At 32.3% G+C, this 10,720-nt stretch overlaps 1 long non-coding RNA gene across 1 annotated transcript; it reads right to left on the reverse strand.

Moving 5' to 3' along the window:
- Positions 1–8,928: 8,928 nt before the first annotated feature.
- Positions 8,929–9,932, reverse strand: LOC141351194 (uncharacterized). The gene is made up of 2 exons (XR_012359434.1): positions 9,877–9,932; positions 8,929–9,094 (listed from the first exon to the last, which is right to left on the reverse strand). It is a non-coding gene; the product is annotated as an uncharacterized lncRNA (long non-coding RNA).
- Between the last annotated feature and the right edge of the window lie 788 nt (positions 9,933–10,720).

Raw genomic sequence — 10,720 nt, forward strand, 5'->3', positions numbered from 1 at the left:
ATTGGATAGGAATGGGGAAGAGCCTCATTTACAATCTAGTAGTGTGCTCCATAAAATGACTAGAGAATTAGATTTAATTGATATTTGGAGAATTAGGAATCAATCTGTGAAACAATACACTTGGGTTAAAATATTAGACTCAATTGTGACAGGAGCAAGATTGGACAGATTATATATCAATAATACAGACAATAATAGAGTTATGAATGTTAGAATTTCTCCTTGTGGGTTTTCTGATCATCATGTAGTTTCTATTGATTTTAACACGGCAAAGTTACCACATCCTAAGTCCTATTGGCATTTTAATGTTAAACTGCTACAAGATAAATCTTTCTGTGAAAAATTTAAAAGTTTTTTGGAGATTTGGAAACTGGAAAAAGACAAATTTGAAAGTCTGATTCAATGGTGGGAGGTAGGAAAAACCCAAATTAGAATTTTTTGTCAACAGTTTTCTTATAACAATACTATGGTTGTAAAGAATAATATTGAAAGATTGGAAAAGGATATTAATGAAATGGAATGTTTAGTTGATGTTAATAATTTAAATGTTACTACTAATTTAAAAAAGAAAAAACTGGAATTGAAAGCACTTCTTGAAGAAAGAGTAAAAGGTGCTTTAATTCGAGCCAGGATATCGTCTATCAAGGAAATGGACGCTCCAACAGCTTATTTTTTTAATCTGGAGCGTAAAAAAACAATATCTAAAAATATGCTTCATCTTCGGAAAGATGATGGCACATTGACTTCAGATCCTTTTGAAATGAGAAAAATTGCAATGAAGTTTTACTCTGAATTATTTGGGTCTACGGACTGTGACCCGGCAAGTGTGGATCAACTTTTAAAAGGACTACCTAGTCTAAAGCCTAAAGACAGAAATACACTGGACAAAATGATTTCCTTTGTTGAACTTTCAGAGGCTGTAAAGCAGCTGTCTAATGGCCGTGCCCCAGGAGTAGATGGCTTACCAGCTGAGTTTTATAAATCATTTTGGAGTGTTTTAGGTGAAGATTTTTATAATGTAATTTGTGAATGTTTTCAAAAAGGCACCTTACCTAATAGTTGTCAAAGAGCAGTTTTGTCGCTCTTGCCCAAAAAAGGTGATTTGGGGTTATTAAAAAATTGGCGCCCCGTTTCTTTAATGTGTCAGGATTATAAAATACTTTCTAAATGTTTAGCGAATAGATTGAAAAAATGTTTGAGTGTTGTTGTTAAAGATGAACAAACATACTGTGTTCCAGGTCGCACCATAATGGATAACTTATTTTTAATAAGAGATGTAATTGATCTATCCATAAGTAATGATTTTGATATTGGGTTTTTATCTATTGATCAAGAGAAAGCATTTGATCGTGTCTGTCATAATTACCTTTTTCATGTTTTAAAAGCATTTGGGTTTGGAAAAACTTTTATTGAATGGATAAAGTTGTTGTATAGGGGGGCTTCAGTTATGTTAAAGGTGGGAGGAGGACTAAGTTCCCCTGTGCCTGTTAAGAGAGGTATTAGACAAGGTTGTCCACTTTCGGGTCAACTGTACAGTTTAGTAATTGAGCCCTTACTAAATTTATTGAGAAACAATTTGAAGGGTTTTCCTATACCAGGAGATTTAAGTGGGTCAAATGTTGTTGTTTCAGCTTATGCTGATGATGTAACAATTTTCATTACCAATAAGCATGATGTTCAAACACTGTGTACTGGGTTAGCTTTATATGAGAGAGCATCCTCTGCTAGAGTAAATTGGGAAAAAAGTGAGGGATTCATTATGGGTCCATGGAATGGTGGGGTACCTAAGCTTCCAGGAGGAATAAAGTGGAATACAGAGGGAATAAAAATTCTTGGGGTATTCCTAGGTAAAGAAAGTTATAGAGAAAAAAAATGGGAGGGAATGCTGGAGAAGGTGTTAGCCAAGTTGTCTAAATGGAAATGGCTATTACCTGAGCTATCCTATAGGGGTAGAGTCTTGGTTACAAATAACCTGGCTGCCTCTATGCTATGGCACAAAGTTAATGTACTGGATCCACCTAGAGAAATAATCAAAGTTATACAGAGTAAATTTGTGGACTTTTTCTGGTCGGGTCAACATTGGGTCTCTGCTCCAGTTTTATATCTGCCCTTACAAGAAGGAGGACAAAGCTTGGTGGATATAAGAAGCAGGATTAATACTTTCAGACTTCAAACAGCACAGAGAATACTGTACGAGGAGGACTTGAGTTGGATTCGTGTTGCCTGTGCACTTTTGAGGAAAACATCAGGACTGAATTATGATAAACATTTATTTTTGCTGAAACTGAAAAATGTGGAATTAAGTAATTTCACTCATTTTTATCAGTCTGTCCTGAAGGCTTGGCAACTGAACTTGGAGGTTCAAAGAGATCTTCAATGTCCTAAGGACTGGATTGTGGAAGAACCTTTATTTTACAATCCATTGACACAAACCAAAACTCTGTCTTCTGAAAGTTTGAGGAACTGCATGGTGAGGGCTGGACTCACTAAGATCAAAGACTTGAGAGAATCCACAAAATGGAGATCAGCTGAATCTCTACGTCACAACATGGGGATTAGATCATTACGTCTTTTGGAACAAGTGTTGGAGGAATTGAGGAATGCATTACCTGGAGCCTGCAGGGAGGCACTGGAACTTCAATCAAATCCGGAAGAGGGGAGTAAATATAAGTTTCCTAGTATAATTGTATCTGCGGCTGTTGAAGAAAACCATGAAGAGGGTGGCACAATTTTATCCTTTAACCCTCTGGGGTCTAAGGGGTTTTTAGGGCCCTGGGGAAGTTTTGACATGCACTGACATTTGTGCTTTTTTCAGTTGCTTTAAAACATAATAATGGCAAAAGTCTCATAACACTGCGTTCAGAACAAACTGGGCTACAATATCATATAATCAACATGTATGTACATGTTTGTATTTTTGAGAGAAAAATGTTTATGCGTGGTTTTTGAAAAAGCAAAAATTTTAAGTCACTGATATAAGTCCACAAAACTAATTCTAAACATGTTTTCCCAAGACTTTTCAAAACAGGATCTAGTAGTCTAGAGTTTTTTCTTCAAAATGATATGAAAATCATTCGGCCTACTCGTTCACATAAAGCGAGATATTGATTTAGAATTTCTAAGACACTTTTGCTTGGGAAAGGCTGTATGCATGGAGGCGGGGAAAGCTCCTGAATAATCAGTGATTGACAGCTGAGAAACAAAAGGGTATGCATAATGAGCCACATGAGCCTTGTGGGGATGTTCAACAGGAATGTAACTTTCTCTGTAGTAAAACCATGATGGTTTACTTTTCAATTTAAATGTAAATACACACACACAATATATATATATATATATATATACATATATATATAACATTAATTTCACATGTAGGTTATAAGTTACCTTTTAAAAACCATAGTAGCCTAATCAAAGTGAACACAGGGTTTGTGTGCAGCAAAAAGCTCAAAAGAACAACTGCCTATCGTTGTTTGGACTCTTAGTTGTGTTTTTGTAATCATTATATCATTATAGTAGAAACACAACAAGGGACAAGCATGATAAACTTGCACGATAAACTTGCTCAATGTTTGTTTACAGCCGCCGCCATTACCTCACGTGTTGCTCATGAAAGCAGTCGGCTTGTTCGACTTCATGCGGCGCTGCAAAGATCGACAGCCGGGTGACGTCAAACTACCGCGAGAGTGATCCGCAAAATCATATGGAAGAGTTTGCGGTAACACTTTATTTTAAGGTGTCCTTAATACAGAGTAATTACCTCATTAAGTACTTAGTAGTAGATGGTGTAATTACATGCAACTAAATGTACTTAATATGTAACTAAGTTATGGAACAGCATGTACTTACAGATTGTAATTATGCACATGTAATAAGCTGCAACTGTTACACATATGTAACAGGTCGAGTCTGTTACAAAGCTAACTACTGGTGTAATAAAAGGTCTTGTTACATATGTGTTACAATGTAATCATATTGAAAGTACTTTGTGTAGTACTATGTAATAACAAGTACCTACATATGTTACTAGTTACATAGTTCACAGTTTAATTACATGAATTAGCTTCTTAAATACATTTAAATTACATTATATTACACAGGGATAAGCTACGTAAAATAAAGTGTATCTAGAGTGTACTTAAGTGTACTTCATCTGTTTCTACATACCTTATCCATCTGTAACACAGTTTGAATTGACTTACTAGTTCACTGTTAATAACATGAATTAGCTTCTTAATTACATTTAAATTACATTATATTACACAGTTTGAAACGACTTACTAGTTCACTGTTAATTACATGAATTAGCTTCTTAATTACATTTAAATTACATACTATTACACGGGGATAAGCTACGTAAAATAAAGTGTATCTAGTTTGTACTTAAGTTTGAAACAACTTACTAGTTCACTGTTAATTACATGAATTACCTTGTTAATTACATTTAAATTACATACTATTACACGGGGATAAGCTACGTAAAATAAAGTGTATCAAGAGTGTACTTAAGTGTACTTCATGTGTATCTACATACCTTATCCATTTGTAACGTAGTTTGAATCGACTCACTAGTTCATGGTTTAAATACATGAATTAGCTTCTGAATTACATTTAAATTACATAATATTACACGGGGATAAGCTACGTAAAATAAAGTGTATCAAGAGTGTACTTAAGTGTACTTCATGTGTATCTACATACCTTATTCATCTGTAACGTAGTTTGAATCGACTCACTAGTTCATGGTTTAAATACATGAATTAGCTTCTGAATTACATTTAAATTACCTAATATTACACGGGGATAAGCTACGTAAAATAAAGTGTATCAAGAGTGTACTTAAGTGTACTTCATGTGTATCTACATACCTTATTCATCTGTAACATAGTTTGAATCGACTCACTAGTTCATGGTTTAAATACATGAATTAGCTTCTGAATTACATTTAAATTACATAATATTACACAGGGATAAGATACGTAAAATAAAGTGTATCAAAAGTGTACTTAAGTGTACTTAAGTTTGAAACGACTTACTAGTTCACTGTTAATTACATGAATTAGCTTCTTAATTACATTTAAATTACATACTATTACACGGGGATAAGCTACGTAAAATAAAGTGTATCTAGTTTGTACTTAAGTTTGAAACAACTTACTAGTTCACTGTTAATTACATGCATTAGCTTCTTAATTACATTTAAATTACATAATATTACACGGGGATAAGCTACGTAAAATAAAGTGTATCTAGAGTGTACTTAAGTGTACTTCATGTGTATCTACATACCTTATTCATCTGTAACGTAGTTTGAATCGACTCACTAGTTCACTGTTAATTACATGAATTAGCTTCTGAATTACATTTAAATAACATAATATTACACGGGGATAAGCTACGTAAAATAAAGTGTATCTAGTTTGTACTTAAGTTTGAAACGACTTACTAGTTCACTGTTAATTACATGAATTAGCTTCTGAATTACATTTAAATTACATATTATTACACGGGGATAAGCTACGTAAAATAAAGTGTATCTAGTTTGTACTTAAGTTTGAAACGACTTACTAGTTCACTGTTAATTACATGAATTAGCTTCTGAATTACATTTAAATTACATATTATTACACGGGGATAAGCTACGTAAAATAAAGTGTATCTAGTTTGTACTTAAGTTTGAAACGACTTACTAGTTCACTGTTCATTACATGAATTAGCTTCTTAATTACATTTAAATTACATACTATTACACGGGGATAAGCTACGTAAAATAAAGTGTATCTAGTTTGTACTTAAGTTTGAAACGACTTACTAGTTCACTGTTAATTACATGAATTAGCTTCTGAATTACATTTAAATTACATAATATTACACAGGGATAAGCTACGTAAAATAAAGTGTATCAAAAGTGTACTTAAGTGTGTACTTAAGTTTGAAACGACTTACTAGTTCACTGTTAATTACATGAATTAGCTTCTTAATTACATTTAAAATACATACTATTACACGGGGATAAGCTACGTAAAATAAAGTGTTTCAAGAGTGTACTTAAGTGTACTTCATGTGTATCTACATACCTTATTCATCTGTAACGTAGTTTGAATCGACTCACTAGTTCACTGTTAATTACATGAATTAGCTTCTGAATTACATTTAAATAACATAATATTACACAGGGATAAGCTACGTAAAATAAAGTGTATCTAGTTTGTACTTAAGATTGAAACGACTTACTAGTTCACTGTTAATTACATGAATTAGCTTCTGAATTACATTTAATTTACATATTATTACACGGGGATAAGCTACGTAAAATAAAGTGTATCTAGTTTGTACTTAAGTTTGAAACGACTTACTAGTTCACTGTTCATTACATGAATTAGCTTCTTAATTACATTTAAATTACATACTATTACACGGGGATAAGCTACGTAAAATAAAGTGTATCTAGTTTGTACTTAAGTTTGAAACGACTTACTAGTTCACTGTTAATTACATGAATTAGCTTCTGAATTACATTTAAATTACATATTATTACACGGGGATAAGCTACGTAAAATAAAGTGTATCTAGTTTGTACTTAAGTTTGAAACGACTTACTAGTTCACTGTTCATTACATGAATTAGCTTCTGAATTACATTTAAATTACATAATATTACACAGGGATAAGCTACGTAAAATAAAGTGTATCAAGAGTGTACTTAAGTGTACTTCATGTGTATCTACATACCTTATTCATCTGTAACGTAGTTTGAATCGACTCACTAGTTCATGGTTTAAATACATGAATTAGCTTCTGAATTACATTTAAATTACATAATATTACACGGGGATAAGCTACGTAAAATAAAGTGTATCAAAAGTGTACTTAAGTGTACTTAAGTTTGAAACGACTTACTAGTTCACTGTTAATTACATGAATTAGCTTCTTAATTACATTTAAATTACATATTATTACACGGGGATAAGCTACGTAAAATAAAGTGTATCTAGTTTGTACTTAAGTTTGAAACAACTTACTAGTTCACTGTTAATTACATGCATTAGCTTCTTAATTACATTTAAATTACATAATATTACACGGGGATAAGCTACGTAAAATAAAGTGTATCTAGAGTGTACTTAAGTGTACTTCATGTGTATCTACATACCTTATTCATCTGTAACGTAGTTTGAATCGACTCACTAGTTCACTGTTAATTACATGAATTAGCTTCTGAATTACATTTAAATTACATAATATTACACAGGGATAAGCTACGTAAAATAAAGTGTATCAAAAGTGTACTTAAGTGTACTTAAGTTTGAAACGACTTACTAGTTCACTGTTAATTACATGAATTAGCTTCTTAATTACATTTAAATTACATAATATTACACGGGGATAAGCTACGTAAAATAAAGTGTATCAAGAGTGTACTTAAGTGTACTTCATGTGTATCTACATACCTTATCCATCTGTAACGTAGTTTGAATCGACTCACTAGTTCACTGTTAATTACATGAATTAGCTTCTTAATTACATTTAAATAACATAATATTACACGGGGATAAGCTACGTAAAATAAAGTGTATCTAGTTTGTACTTAAGTTTGAAACGACTTACTAGTTCACTGTTAATTACATGAATTAGCTTCTGAATTACATTTAAATTACATATTATTACACGGGGATAAGCTACGTAAAATAAAGTGTATCTAGTTTGTACTTAAGTTTGAAACGACTTACTAGTTCACTGTTCATTACATGAATTAGCTTCTTAATTACATTTAAATTACATACTATTACACGGGGATAAGCTACGTAAAATAAAGTGTATCTAGAGTGTACTTAAGTGTACTTCATGTGTATCTACATACCTTATTCATCTGTCAAGTAGTTTGAATCGACTCACTAGTTCATGGTTTAAATACATGAATTAGCTTCTGAATTACATTTAAATTACATAATATTACACGTGGATAAGCTACGTAAAATAAAGTGTATCAAAAGTGTACTTAAGTTTGAAACGACTTACTAGTTCACTGTTAATTACATGCATTAGCTTCTTAATTACATTTAAATTACATTATATTACACAGGGATAAGCTACGTAAAATAAAGTGTATCAAGAGTGTACTTAAGTGTACTTCATGTGTATCTACATACCTTATCCATTTGTAACGTAGTTTGAATCGACTCACTAGTTCATGGTTTAAATACATGAAATAGCTTCTGAATTGCATTTAAATTACATAATATTACACGGGGATAAGCTACGTAAAATAAAGTGTATCTAGAGTGTACTTAAGTGTACTTCATAAAAAATTGAATGCTAAAAATATTTAATATTGATATACTTCAGTATACTTGCGCTCACACTAATGACCAGTATATTTAAACTGTGCTATTGATTAGTTAGTGCTATTTCAGAACAACACATTTTTTACTTCATATATTTTACTTTAAGTGTATTTGGTGTACTTTTGTGTGCTAAAGTGGAACAACTTCAAGTGTACTTAGTACAATTTAAGCATATGACTGTTTGTGCTAAATGCATGCTTGATAAGTGAATTTAGAGTTTATTTTTGTGTTTAATTTTTGTTAAACGTACAAAAATGTATTATGAGTGTCTTGCAAACATACACTCAGTATACCTTGAATAGATTGTTTGCACACATTTTATAGATCTATATTTTTTGGCTAATCCAAAATTCTTAAAACTACCCTGGTAAAAATTAATATGGTAAGTATATTACGTTTTGTATACTTTAACATACCTGCAGCTAGACCAGTGACCAGTATACTTCGTTTGTTTATAATTAGTTAACTTAAAGAGTGCTATTTTGGGAATAGATGACTTCAGCTGATAACATATCCAAAATTATTTTTTTGAAATAAATGTTTCCAAATAAAAGCTGATTAAAACAGTCAAAAAAATGTTATAATTATATTTAAATATATGTTTATTCACAGCATTCATAGTGTACACTATTTGCGTAAAAATGGAACAATTACTCATTGAAGAATGTCAAGATGATTCAGAGTTTTCAACATCTTTCTCACGCAAAATCAACTTTAGTCTGGCAGGTTTTGATTCAGCCTAATAGTAGTCTGAAAAAGAGAGACAATAAGCTCAATTAACAAGTGTTTAATTTTAAGACACTGCATTTATTTAAGACTTACTGTTTTAAATCTATAGTTTACTGGCTAAAGAGAACAATGGCAACTGAGCAGAAAGTATATTTTTACGTAACTTGAGCTTGACTAGAATGTCCTCATATATAAAGAACTCTTCATTAAAATAACTTCCCAAAGTAGGCATATGAACATACTCAATTACCCCAAAAAGTAACATTAACATTTCTTTAGACTCACAGTATTCACATTAGATTATCATTTCACATTAGATTATCTTTTGTCTTTTAAAGATTCTTTTAGAAACCATAAATTGTCTATTTAAGCACTAATTATATGCTCAAAACAACCTCAACATCATATGAGTTATTTTCTGTCATATTTCTTTACTCTTGTTTCATACGCAAACATATGATCTCATTTACAATTCAATTATTAGCACTATCACCATGGCAACATTCACTTGAAACAAAATGGCGGACACCCGCGAACTCCGTGTGCACTACTGAACTCACGGTACTGTCAAATAGTTGTTTACCATCAAAATTCAAGTAACAACATAATTGCATTTTTTTCTCTCTGTGAAATAGCAATCTTTGTTTTTAAAAGGAACTTTCAAGATAGTTACTTCAGTTCGTATTACATTCACGAGTACTTAAAATACAGTTTTGTTCTTCAAATCTCACTCAAAACGTTAAACACTGATGACAACCATTTATAGACAACTTTAACTTGTTATATACTCGAATTAATCTTACCTGCAAAGAATATTAAACAAGATAGATTAATTTCTCCCGGAGCATCTCGAATCACTTGCTGCGTCCGAAAACTCAAGGCAGTGACTCGTTGCCTCGCTGCCTCATGAGGAAATGACTTCGGAGGCATGAAGGTAGCTCAGAGAAAGACTTTCGGACACACTTCTAAGGCAGCGTGTTTGAAATTTAAACAGAGAGCGCCTTTGTGATAACTACTCACATATTTGAAAACTACAATACTAATTTCTCGCTAGAAATGTAATTAAAAGGTGTAAAAAGTGAAAATCTACCTTTATTTACACTAAGTTGGTGGTCCAGTCGCGTCATTGGCCGCCATTTTATTTTTTCGAACTCGACCGGACTCGACCAATCACATTCTTAATGTACGTCCACGCATAGGTATCTCAGGAGACAGGAAGTAAACCAAACATTGAATTCGGACATGCCTTGATGCCTTGCTGCCTTGGAAAGCTGCCTCAGAAGGCAGCAATTTAGAGTTTTCGGACGCAGCCACTGTTATCTGCTCTCTGCATTAACTTGTGTATATATAAGCGCTACTACTACTAAGCAGACCTATGCGAGAGCTCCCCCTAGCTGTCTGTATGATGTAGACCGCCTATGCACACACATACAAATATATTGCTACTGCAGAACTCTTTTACAATAAAAAGTGTGTCCCTGAAGTACTTTAATAAATTCAGTTCAGGCAATTTACCTTTTTATCATGTTCTTATTCTTCTGAAAAAAAAAGATATACAACACTCAAAATTTAAATGGGGGGTCTTCCGTTTCCATATCTTTTATTTAACTAGTACCACATATACAAACATATAATATATGAAGAGTT

The sequence above is a fragment of the Misgurnus anguillicaudatus genome, chromosome 19, assembly GCF_027580225.2.
Source record: "Misgurnus anguillicaudatus chromosome 19, ASM2758022v2, whole genome shotgun sequence".
In the NCBI taxonomy this organism is placed as follows: Eukaryota; Metazoa; Chordata; class Actinopteri; order Cypriniformes; family Cobitidae; genus Misgurnus; species Misgurnus anguillicaudatus.